We start from the raw sequence: 13792 nt of genomic DNA on the forward strand, positions 1-13792 counted from the left end.
GTTTCTTCTCTCCAGTTTTTTTTTTTTTTTTTTTTTTTTTTTTTACATAGGCATCACCACATTATCAAGGCCCAGAGGCCACTCAAGGATAAGGGTTAAAGAGTGTACAGTAGAAATTGGACAATATAGTAATCATTAGTAATGAAAATTTGGTAACTTATATGGAACGGCTCATCAAGAACTTATTTACTTTAGACTTGAACACAACCATATTGTAGTCAGCCGGAAAGCAGGAAAACGGAAGACAATTCCACAGGCGTGCAGTTCTAAGAAAGAAGCTTTGTTCATGGAATCTACGATTAGGTTTAGGCACAGATAAAGAGTGGGGGAAATTATTGATAGTGTTTACAGCTAGACGAGTGTTTCTTGTGAAAGTTTTGCAAGGGGGGACCATAGATTGAAGCTCAGTCGAACACTTTCCATGAAAATAATGATACATCAGAGACAAACTCGCAACATCTCTTCTGTGAGATAGAGGTTGCAAGGAGGAGAAAAGGACATCTCCTACGAGGCTACGAAGTCTATTTTGAACTCTTTCAAGGCAGGACAAGTCCTTTCTAGCAGCTCCTGCCCAGATGTGGCAACAGTATTCCATCCTTGGACGTACCTGGCTCTTATATAGATAGAGAATAGCATCAGCAGTTGTCTCGTGTGTAATTTCAGACCCCACCACCAATGAATGTAAAAAATCAGAAATCCTGCTTGTGCAGAATTGCACCTTGCACCTCTATTGTAAAATAAACCAAATTTTCTTTTTCAATGGATAGGCGTACGGAAAACTGGTAATAAAATGTCATCAAAGATACACTTCTACCTAGCTGATTAAGTTTTTACACGTTTATTTGGTTCGAAAAACAATTCATGTCGAGTGTTACGCGAGAACAAGAAAAAATATCTGCGATCTGACTCTTACATCTTTGAAGTCTCGATAATGGCTTAAAAATAAAACAAAATACTGGTAGAAACTCACCCAATAAATGTTACCATTACATTTATTGAGTTTTTATCGGTATTTTTTTTTTCCAGTTAGGTAGAAGAGTGACTTATATTGCCTTTGATAACATTTTTTAAATTTTTAAATCACTATATCGTATTTCTGTCTATTGTAAAATAAACCCGAAAAAATCTATGATGTACGTACTCATGGCAAAACAAAGTTATATTTAAAAAATAACTTTTTTTTTATTAATAAAATATTTTGAGTATCCGAAGAGTGACCATCTCTGCCACTATTTGAAATATATATATATATATATATATATATATATATATATATATATGAAAGAAAAAGGGAGATAACTACGATAATTCGTACGAACTAGATTTATGTTGTAATGCCTACGAGTTCTCATTAATCGCTTTAAAATGATTTTTATAAATATAAGATTAGATCATTTTATGTGCTTTTTGGAACATTTTCGTTTCATCACAAGTACGTACATCATACAGATTAAATAACTTTTATTTTTTATGTTTTATTATTTAAAACAGACGAGAAGCAAAGTGTAGTATCTGTTTTGATAGTATGCCTTTTCTGTACTAGATTGAAGAAATTCTACTGGACTGATGATGCACTGCAGCTAGTGCAACTTTTACTTTTGGCCTAATTCAGTACCCCTATTTGGGAGTGGGACTGACCCCCCCCCCTCTCAATCGCTTTAACTTTTTTAATATAAATTGGGATAAGATCTCGTGTTTCGCATCCGGCGTAAATTAATAAAGGCGTATTTGCACGTCGAAGTTGTGGTTTCATGAATTGAAAATGTCATTATTCGGTTATCTCCATCTTATACTTCGATTTTTTTTTTCTTAAATTGCCAAACTCAAATGGAGGTAGGGCTCGAAACAGGGGATTATTGAACGGCATTTTCAGTGTATGAAAAAAAACAAACAAAAAAAAAAAACGGATTTGGTGCACTGCAGAATACGGACCGTACTGAAATAATAACGGAGGGAGTTTTGTTACTAGTCTGTATTTTCACCTAACAATTAAACAAAAGATACCGTAAAATTTGAATTTAACTTGAAAGTACTATATATACATTAAAAAAGATAGCATGAATACTAAATTGTTTTCAATGTTTGTTAAAAAAAAAAAAAGGTTTAAAGAACAAAAAGTTGGGTAATTGTACAGTTTAATCAGGACATTAGAAAAATGAAAATATCGAGAAATGGTTATATTGCACGTATCCGTTATGAAACGAAGTTCTCCGAAAAAAAATTCATTTAATTTCATCAAGTAGTTTTTTTTTTTTTTTTTTTTTTTTTTTTGACAGCGAAAAGACAATTTATGATACCGAGCAATAGGTTCGAATTTTTGGAAGAAAAGCTAGTATTAAAGATGGGGAGGGAGTGTCGGCGCTTTAACTGGAGTTATCTCCCCGTGGCATGTTAAAAAATTCCATAATGGCCGACTTCAACGCGTTCTCATAAAAATGTGTTTTTCTGCTGTAAAAAAAAAAAAAAAAAAAAAAAAACGAAAAAAAAAAAAACTACTCGATCAAATTAAGTGAATTTTTTTTTTTTTTTTTTCGGAGATCTTCAGTCCAAAACGGATTCGTACAATTTAACCTTTCGATGTTTTCGTTTTTTAATGTCTTGATTAAATTGTACAAGTACCAAAAGTTGTTTAAAAAATAATGCTCCACTTTAAATAATTTGACTAAAAATAAAATTTACCCCATGCTGTAATAATTAAATGTAACTTGAAAAATCCTATTAAAACAAAACCGATTCCCTAACACCGAGTAGGCACGGCTAGTCATGATTTTCTAGATAACTTTTTTTAAAGAATTATGCAACTCGTTTATGTACCCCCCGCCTTTTTTCCATCCGATGTTTGCCAATCATGTATTATCAATCATCTCCTCCTACGCATTTGATCGATATTGTAGATTCTTTTGTTTTTCTTTGTGTTTCCACATTTCTCCTTCCCTCTCCCCACGTCTGTCAATTGTTAGTTTCTCATGATCGATTCAATTTAACATCGCAGACGATTATCAGCTATTAATAGCCCATCTCCACCTCGACACATAAATCCGATTATTTCCACACAACCATGCTTTTTTGGTGTGTGTAATATATATATATATATATATATATATATATATATACACACACACACATACCACCCCTCCACTCTTTAATGATGTTTTATCTATATCCGTGTGTCCAACCAAAACTTAAATGTTCCTTTAGGATCAGTAGAGAGCGTATGGAAGGGATAATTTTTTTTTTCATAGTGTTTCAAAAACAATACTGAAACTAGGTCAAACTTTTTAAAAACTAAGCTATTGTTCTTCCTACCACCAGGCAACGTCGAGTATCTCTGCTAATTATGTAAATAAACTCAACCCTTTTCGGTTCATTCAGAACGCATTCTTTTCATTAAAAATTGAGTTTGTGCATAGATTAATTCAGATTCAATATTTGTAGTTGTTATTTTCAATGATGGAGGTTCTATGAGAGAGAGAGGGGGCAAAAAAAGATTTAATTTTTATACAATTATGCGTTAGTACTCTCTTAATAACTAGAAAAATAGGAATTAAAAAAATCAATAAGAATATTGGCTTTTTGTAAATATGAAAATGGTTACCTGTCTTGTTCTATGTAGTGAGTGGTCATATTTTGCTAAATTTATATACTAAAATGAACCCCCACGCTGAAGTCTAATTTTTTTTTTTTCAATCTATGATTTTAAACGATATTGATGTGTAATTCTTAAGGCTGAAGTTGTTGGTGTATTAGAATCTGAAAAACATATGCCTATTTTCTGATGCCAAAATCGATTCTTTTGTTTCTGTTTAGAACTAAAATTTTCCATTGCTTGGACTACTGATAAAATGATAAATATTAGTCAATTTTAAATTATCTGTAAACCTATAATCTATAAATAACCCCCCCCCCCCAGTGTATTTTTACATTTGTGGAAATATATGCACACCTTATTTTATTGACGGTATGAAGGTGTCGCATACAATTTTCGTATATAAAAAAAAATCATCTCAATTCTTTACTTTTGATTATTTGGACAATTGTTCTTATCTTTCTCACAACATTTCAGCCAATATGACCTGACCTCCTTCAGGTGCATCTTGTTGAACCGTTATTTCATAACTGATATTAACATCGACCCAAATATTTTTTTCAATTTATTGCAATAAAATATAAAAAAAAAAAAAAAAATTGTTTCTGGATTTTTTTTATAATTTAGATACTTCGGACTACTATCTTCATCTTGAGTGTTATGTTCACGTTTCGAGAGATGTAACATCTAACCTTCTTCAGGTGTCTTTTGTCAAACTCTGGTATTTTTCTGTCGAACTCTGGAATCTGCACGAAATTTTGAACAGAATCTTTTATTTAATCTATGGCGGTAGCATGCTCTCATTCCATCAGCCATGACCAGGTAGAAGTCCTAAATAATTTGCAATTGTATTTGGAGTATTACCCTTACTGAGGATTGAACCGTCGATACCCAGAAGAGGGTAACTTACAACTTTACTCATTATGCCACAGGTTCTTGTGGAGACTGAAGATTAATGGCCTTGTGCCTAATTTGTTTCGATTGTATTATTTTTTTCCAAAATATATTTTTCAAAGTACAACAAACTCGTAGCATTTGCATTCGTGCCATACAAAGGAAATGCTTTTATTTTATATTTTCACTTGAAAATCACAAATTAGCTAAATATATATGGGATTAAGAGGACTTCATTGAAATAATGTTGGATGTGTCCAAAAGAGATTAAAAAGTATAAATTTACCCAAAATTTGAAAAATAGGATTAAAACTTGATCAGGCCACAGCTTACACGCTTACTTCAATTGGAACCATTAAAGTTCAATTTCTCGCCTTGATAGACTTCTATTTTATGCATTGTGAAGGCCCCAAGAGCCAGCCTCCAACAAAAGCAAACTCCTCAGGATCTTATAGGTGTGATAACTGATTTAATAGTTTAGACCAAAACCTTATTACATAAGACAAAACTGCTTAAGTTTGACAGTTACTGTTTGAAAAAAGTCAGATCGCTTTACCAACATGAATTTGTAGGTAAGCATTTTGCTTCAAATGTATTCCACTAGGTGAATTAGACATGTTGAACCTATTTGTCATGTATGCAGTCATAAGGGTCAATTCAATTTGTTCCATATCTGCCTTCTCCTTACCTAAGTGACACATCGAGAGCACAATCTCATAATCATAACAGCAGAATATGTTCTATTTTGTCCATCTCGTAGTTTACAAATGAACTTTATATTCTTCATCCACTTGATGAAGTGAAAGGAATTCTTTTATTTTTTACTAACAGGGACATCCGGTATTGTTTGAGGGTCACTAAAAACAAAATAGAAGAGGTTAAAAAGTGTAAGCTATTTCTATCAAACATTCTATCTTTTCATATTGTGTGTGTGTATATATATATATATATATAAGGTTATTCCAAGGGTTTAATATATTTAAAATCAATTAACAAATGGTAATGTCCATATATCAATAAGAATTTGAGCCATGTGAATTGACTCAAATATTAAGCAACATGATTAACATTTAGGTAATCGAGCATATATATATATATATATATATACATTGGCAAAAACAAGAAGGAATAAATTCATATTTGTATTTTTTTTTTTTTTTTTTTTTTTTCGAATATTACAATTGTTTGGACATAAACCAGACAATTTTGAATTTTATATTATTTGAAAATTTTCGTAGTTACACTTCATCAGATATGGTTTAAAAAAAATACAAAGTTTGTACGTATCTTGACACATTTTCATTCTGCTAAAACTACATTGTGCAGTAAATACCACCCCTCATGCTTTTAACATGTCCACCGTCCGTGTTGAAGAAATTTATATGGTAATGTAGTTTTAACAGAATGAAAATGTGTCAAGATACGTATAAACTTTGTATTTTTTTCAAACATATCTAATAAGATGTAACTATGAAAATTTTTGAATAATATAAAATTTTCTGGTTTATATTGAAACAATTGTAATATCCGAAAAAATACAAATATGAAGTTCTTCCTTGTCATTTTTGTTTTTTGCCAGTATATGTATGCATGTATGTATATATATATATCTACTATCATATATAAAAAAACAATCACATTGTGTGACTTCCTACCTCATAGGTTCCTAAACGACAGCTTATCTTTTGCAAATTTCACAAAAAGATAATTTCTCTGGCAGTGTTCTTATTAATGTTTTGTACATTAATTCATCCTATAAGTAGCAATAAACATAAAAAAATCGAAATAGCTTAATATAGCAATAGTAGCTTACATAGAAAGAGCTTGATCAACTAAGAATCTTTTTAAATTTTTAAAATCCAATTAAAATTAAGAAAGTTTGACTATTTAGTACTATTAAGTACTTTTTTAATAAAAATGCTATATTTTTGTTAAGCAATGAAATTTTTTGTTAAGCAATGAAATTTACCCTGTAAGTGTATTTTTGTGTTAGGAGTCCGAATATGCTACTGAAAATCTCCGGAAATTAATGGTTTCCAAATAATCTGCAGTAAAGGCACATAATATGCTGCAATTCCTTAAAAATGCTATGTAACTCCCATCTGACCACCTCCCTGTGATTCTACCTTTTGTAGACAATTGTATGAACACCTTGAAAAACTTATGAAAGATAAACAAAAATCATTTTGAGTTATTTTAGGGCAGTTAACTCATTTTTTTTTTCTTTAGGTGATGAATCCTGAACGTTTTTTTTTTTCTTTCTAAAATGCGATTATATATGGTTTTAAGATCTTCATGCAATTATGAAAGGGTGGAGAGGTTGCCACTCTGACTTTGGGTTAATGATAGGGCTAAGGGAAATTATGTGTGTAGATCCTCAAGACTTGATAGAAACAAAACAAAAACAATTTTAGAATTTAGAACAGGGGTTTGTTTCACATAAATTTAATGTAAAATAATTCACCATTTCGAGACCATTCTAGCGTTTTAGGACAGTTGACCAATTTATTTTTTTATGAGAGATAAGTCATGTGCACTTTTCTTTTCAGGAAAGGTCTTTTTTACCCTTATATATAGCTTACCAAGGAATTTTGTTTGGTGAGGAGCTTGCCATTCAGACATAGCATTATTGTTAGGGATAAAGGTTTTCGGAGGAGGCTTGCACTCCTACCTAGTGTTAGAAGTAGGTTTAAGAGTGCTTTTTTTTTTTTTTCTTTTTTTAAGAGGGCGGTTGACACCCATTATGGAACTTTACAAGAATTACAACAAACAGACAAAAATAAATGTTATTTAAAACAAGTGACGTCTCTCCAACAAAACGTGAAGTTTGGAAAGGTATCAAGTATTTTCTGCCCACTTATTTTAATATAAAAAAAAAAACTTTGCTAAAGCTGACAACTTGTTCACAAATTTTGAATGAATTTGATTTTTATTTTTAACTAGCTTGGGTACCCGGTGTTGCCCGGAGGTGTGTGTGTGGATGGATGGGGGGGGGGGGGTGTAAATCAAAACAACCCTGTGTAAATAGTATAAAAAACCCAACAAAACCAGCAAAATGTTATAACTTAAAAAAAAATTGGAAAAACAAAAAAAACAGCGAACATGATGGAAAAAAACAAAACAAAAACAAATGTGTAAGCGAACGATGTTAAAACTTAAAAAAAAAATCGGAAATACAAAAACAAAAAACGGCGATCATGAAAAAAAAAAACGCAAAAAAATGACATAAATAATCCTATTTCAATATTAAAACTTTAAAAATAAAAAAAAAACTTACATCTTGGCTTGAACGTGCAATCTTAAGATAACGAGACTGCTCCTTAACCGACTGAGCTATAAAAGCACCACCGAAATTGGGTTTTTATAAAGTTTAAACTCTTTCAAGAAAGAACCTTTTTTTGTGCATGCATATTTGGCTAAATTGTTGTGAAGGAACGATTTTTTTTGCTACCCCTCCCTGGAGAAAAATGCCCAGTTGAGAGTGAAGGAATTAATATTTTTAGCCAATTTTTCGATATTTGTCGTCTGAAGGGTCGAACTTGACAATGATACTGATCTGGTGAAAATCAGTCACCTCTGTCAAGTTTTTGCGAGACACACACACTTTGCCTTTTATATATATATATATATATATATATATGAGAGAGAGAGAGACTAGCGAGGGTGCCCGGCATTGCCCGGGTGTTTGTAGGTGTAAAAAAAAGTTTTAGTAGGCTCAAACTCGAATCCTTGAGACGAAAGCTAAAAAAAAAGTGTTAACTTACCTCGACGCTACAAAGGCAGTGGAATGAGGGTGGATGAAATTAAACGATTAAAAAGTCACGTGATCGGTGCGTAAATTTAATGAGGTCAAACATCACGCTATAGGGGAAATGAAATCTTGCAATTAACTTTGACTGCGAGTCAGTTTTTTTGTTTTGTTTTGTTTCCCCAAGATGTTGGGGGGGAAAACCAGCTCCTCATAAAAAAAGGTGAGTGTCCAAATGAATAGCAATTGTCTGATATGATGGTTTTCACTGCATTGATCAAAGTTGATTTGCTTTCTGGACGTTCCCCCGCTCCATCAGTTTCACTGTATTTATACTAAAAAGCTGAACAAACAGAGGACAGAACGGAATAGCGCGGATTTTATAAAAATCGATCAAAATGAATCTAGACACAACATTCCTTCGCAAGTCGTAGATATTACGATCTAGGGGGTATATAACAGTTGTAAGAAATAGTACCTCTTTCCCCCTGGAGAACCCCTACAAAAAAAGCCTTTAGGTGCGCCGCTTTTGCCTTTTCTATATATGTATGTATATGATTACATTTCATGTCTTTTCTACCGTTTTTATTTCATAACTTCACTAGAAACTGAGCAACTCTTACAAATACTTACATTTTTTTTATTTGGATAATTGAGTAGATTAATTTCCATTTGATAATAATCTGCTGAAAACATTGTAAAAAAAAAGACAAATTAAAATATAAAGGGGGTGTACCGCTCGTACACGTGAACAAAAATCATATTTCACATTTTCAGTTGTTCAAAGCAAAACAATATTTTAAAAATTTGGCTACTGGTCAAATTTTTTAAATATATGGTTGATAACAAAATAGCTCTAAATATGTAAGAAAATTCTTTTATAATCAGATTTTCAATTTAAAAAAAAAATTTGATCTGGAATTAAAAAAAAATGAACAAAAAACCTATTTAAAGTCATGCTATCACTTGCTACTGCTGCCGCTGATGATACTGCTATTGCTACTACTACCAGACAGTCTACACTCAATTTGTTTTTGGGTATCATGATTTTGTTAGCTACCAGAAGAGAAAACAACATACAATTACAATTTTAATGGATAAAAACAGTAAAAAGATTGTTTTATTTAACACTGGGTGTCCGAAGAATATTGTTTTCAAAATTTTTAATACTCATGTTGAATTTTTAACACAACAAAAAAACGAGTTGTCAAAAGTATTTCAGACACCCCCAAACTATTAAGTGACATCTCTTCTGGTTATTTTCCAAATTTCATAACAAAATTTTTGATACAAATGCAGTACAAGCATTTACAAATCAGAGGGAGTGTTTACAAAATCTTACTGAAAACGCCATTTTATGCTGTTCAGATTGTTAATTTTTTTGTTTAACACTCAAAAGATATAAAATGTACATTATTATTAATTCATTTAAAAGTATATTCATCTCTGAACAAAATGGTTGTATTTTGAGGACTCAAGTTCTTTGGTTTGTAAAATATGACTCTTGAAATCTGATTATTCAAAGCCTTTTCTTGTCCAAGTGTACTGCTCTAAGTATTGAAAATCAAAAAGATTTTTTACAAGGGAATTTTTATGTTGCACCATCAAGGGAGGTAACAAAATCTTTGCAAATGATTTCTTAAAAAAACAAATTGTCATCTGGATATATAGGTAAGTGGTAGAGTATTCAACTACAGATCAAATGATTTCCTGTTCAATCCCAGGTGTACCTCACCATTTTATTTGAATTTTTTTCTTATTAATGAATTCAATTTACGATAAAAAATGAGGTACCATTTATAATCGCTGCAAATCATTTCTTTGTTTGCATTTTCTTAAAACTAAACCTTAATCAGAAGTAACATTTCCAGGACATTCATCGTCAAACCCAAATATCAGCTGACATGATATTGTAAACAAACACAAACGGAATTTGATAAATGACATGTTTTTTTTTTTTTTTTTTTTTTTTTTTTTTTGTGAATTAGTATACCGGGCAAATTATTCCTCATAATATTCAATAGCGGATTGATTGTATCATAATATATAAGCAATAAGCATAAATAAAAATATAACATTGAAGTATAAAGTATGATCGGGCAACGATGGGCGTTTAGTGTAATCATAAGAAATAAAGCGGCCTCGTTTCAAATTCGTGCATAAGATTGAAAATGCCTGACACCTCCGCCACTGGCAGAACCTGGCCTAGTTGACCCTCAAATAAATTTTTTTTTTTAAATTTGAGATATTCATCTAGGATGCTGATAAAAATAATTGTGGTTTTTGACACGCATAGGAAGTAGAAGTCTGCGTCTGCAATGATGCTGGGTTAAACAGAGCTAACAAAATACGTACAACATGAAAAGAAATTGGAAACTTAGGAAGATCTCCATTCCAGTAATTATAGGAGCAACCAGACTCACGAAAAAAAAAAAAACTACCTAGCAAATATACCCTGTGAATGAAGTGCAAGGAGGACACAAACCATTACAATTTCATGGAAGGTTGGAATGTTTGAGATAGTAGGTGAATGTCTGGTATCTGGTAGGATGCCCTATCCCCAACTTGAATAAAATTAAAAAAAAAAAAAAATCAACTTTATATAATAGATCAAGCCTTCCTTTATTGCTCATGAAAATAAATTAGCATATGTGATTATTGAAGCCGGACGCACGTAGCTCAATATTAATTTGGGTCCTTGCATGTCAGCCAGTCACTTTGAGGTAAAACCTTAAGTAAACAAAACATTTCCTTTTAACCCGTGTCCGTAATAGATTTTTGCTTGAGATTTTAACCCTACGACTAAAACTTAAGTAATTTTGAGACGTTAGCGAAAAGATTTTTTTTGAATGAGTGAAATTCTTGAATGAACCTTGACTTTTCAAACTGTAACAGATTTCTTTTTTGTCTTTGACAAACATTAAATTCCGCAGAAGACGTGTACTTTAAGATCTGTTTAATTGCTATTTAGCTGCCATTGTTTCCATCTATTGCGGTCGAGCAAGCACCCTGGCCTTTTCAAGTCCACGCACTGCTATACAATCATCTCCACGTGAAGAACTAATTTCTGGTGTGAATTACACTTTAATTAAAAAAAGGTCAAGTATTATAGTTTCTTTTACCTGAAGGAAAAAATGAATTTTCCAACACCTCCTTGTCTTATCTGAAAACCAAAATTACAAATGTTGAAATAATCCAAAAAGAATTTTTTTATGATAGCTGAAAAAAAAAAAAATTAATAGAAAAACTTCCATATCAAATCATCTAAAAATAATAAAAAGAAAAGAAAAGAAAACAAAACCCTCATATTTTCTTCACTTTCCCTAGTTGTTGGTATTATAAAAATTAATCCAAAAAAAAAAAAAAAGTTAATTTTCTAGTAGTGCCACATACTTTTGTGAGATTTGCTAATCTTACAGCCAAATTTAGGCAAACATGTACAATAACTCTGGAAACATTTTTAGCGTTATTTTCAAAATCTTTGTGCCCCCAAACCTTTCGTCGTGTACCAACTTTTATATTCTAATTAGTCTAGAATTGATTTTATGCACAAAAATGTGTAATTTTCAGATGTCGTGAGTTCGTAGACTTTCCTTGACATCTATGAAATATTAAAAATACAAACTTTTTTAGACTGCTTGGAGTTACTAGCTCCAATTTTTAGGTTGTCATAGTTTTTGATACCAACAATCAAATTCCTAAGTGGTCCCTAGCCGCTTGTATATATTTAATTCTCTCATAATATTCATCATTAACTTATCAATCCATTTTGTAAACCCTTATCCTTGAATGGTTTTTAACATAAAAAAAAAAAAAATGTAGATACTTCTGCTCTTTAGAGATCATGCTGAAATAACATTTCAAAATCCATTCTTAACATTGGAAGAGGGCTTTGTTAATTATTCTGTACTTTAGGATTTGATAAACAAGATACTGTAAAAACTGAAATTTTTTACATAGTGTTTTCAAGTTTAAAGTTTTATGTTTTTATTAAATTGTAAGGTTAAAGTACAGAATAAGTACAACCCCCCTCCCCATGTTAAGAATGGCTTTCTAAATAACATCATTTCAGCATGGATCAATAAGTGCACTAGTATCAAATTGAATTTTACTTAAAAAAACCCTACCGGGGGGGGGGGGGGGGAGAAAAATAACATGGTCCATAAACTGCAAAAGTACGAAAAAGTAAATTTTATGTTATCCCAATTCAATTGACTGAAATGACCAAGAAAGCAGTTGACTTGCAGCTTCAACAATGGTCAACCCCACTGTATTTTATACATTAATACATATGGATTGAATACTAACTGGAGATTCTTGTCGATGATTAAATCTCCTACCCTTGTTTGTTTTACCCTAATACTAAGATGGTTCAGACATGGAGAGAGAGCTCCGCCATCATTTCTGTTTCTTTGGTTGGTGCAAACTGGGTGGTGGACAGTTAAAGACCTGGGTGGGAACAATCAAGGGTGACCTAGCAGTATTACTAGGCCCACAAGTAGTTGGTCCTAGTCTATGGAATTAAGATTGGTTAGCTATGTCGTGATGTAGCTCAGCATTAGCAAAAGTGATAAAAAATGCTCTACTTATTTGGGAGGAAGTCGCACCAATCTGTCCAAGCTGATACAAGTAATCCACACCAAGAATTATTTCTTTAAGTAATTTCAAGAATAAAATGGGGTTTTGCTTTCTCTTTGCTTAAGGTTCAACAGTTTTCGTTCATTTTAAATGAGTTTCATTTTTGTCTTAATTTTCGTATTTGAAAATTTTTTTTTGTTCATCTGTTTTCTATCCGAGTTTTTGATGTTTGAGAAAAGTTGCGGTTTTCAAAATTTTTATCCAAAAATTTATCACTATTTGTTTTAGCTGCAGCGTCAACATGTAATGCTCTTCACCTTTTTTTTTTCTTCTAACACTAATCATATTTTTACTGCTACTCTATGCATGCCCATCCAAAAACATGTTGCATTTATAACAATTTTTAATAGTAAAGACTTGAAGGTAATGTTGGTTCATTTCAGTCAACAGGTTGATTTGCTACTAGATATCCTTGTCTCTGGCATTGCACAGGATTATTTTTAATTTTAATAATTTACTTGACCAAAATGTAAGCATTTTGCCCCCCCCCCCCTGCAAAAAAAAAGTCAAAGTTGATTAAAAAAAACAAAAAAAAACAGCAAAGTTACAATGACTTTTTATATAGATAAAAAAAGCGAGATTAAAAAGGAAGAATAAGCAAGTTTATAAAGATGGTTTCATTAAAGGAGGGAAAAGGGAGTCTGTATGGTTTAAATGGGACAGCTGGTTCAGCCATGCTGCGCACTGCAACCCAAGAGTATTTATCCACACAGCTATAGCTCTGAAACCACTTTGAGATTGAAGATGCCCTGGAAGGCCAGCTGAAGATGTGATTATACACCATCCAAACCAATATCAAACCTAGCTCTGGTCCATAATGTTCATCACTGGTCTTGGAACCGGATGCCCATTTCTGTGTTACTCGCTGTGGACCACATTCATCTGCGACTCTGTATTCTATAAGAGGAGCTGGCTCAACCCATCCT

At 32.0% G+C, this 13792-nt stretch overlaps 1 protein-coding gene across 4 annotated transcripts in view; it reads left to right on the top strand.

Moving 5' to 3' along the window:
• Window positions 1-13792, top strand: part of LOC145256493 (E3 ubiquitin-protein ligase UBR2-like) — a 262146-nt gene that overhangs the window by 22559 nt on the left and 225795 nt on the right. The gene's annotated exons all lie outside the window — the stretch shown is intronic.

The sequence above is a fragment of the Euprymna scolopes genome, chromosome 32 (genome assembly GCF_053919585.1).
Source record: "Euprymna scolopes isolate OS-2025 chromosome 32, ASM5391958v1, whole genome shotgun sequence".
NCBI classification, from domain to species: Eukaryota; Metazoa; Mollusca; class Cephalopoda; order Sepiida; family Sepiolidae; genus Euprymna; species Euprymna scolopes.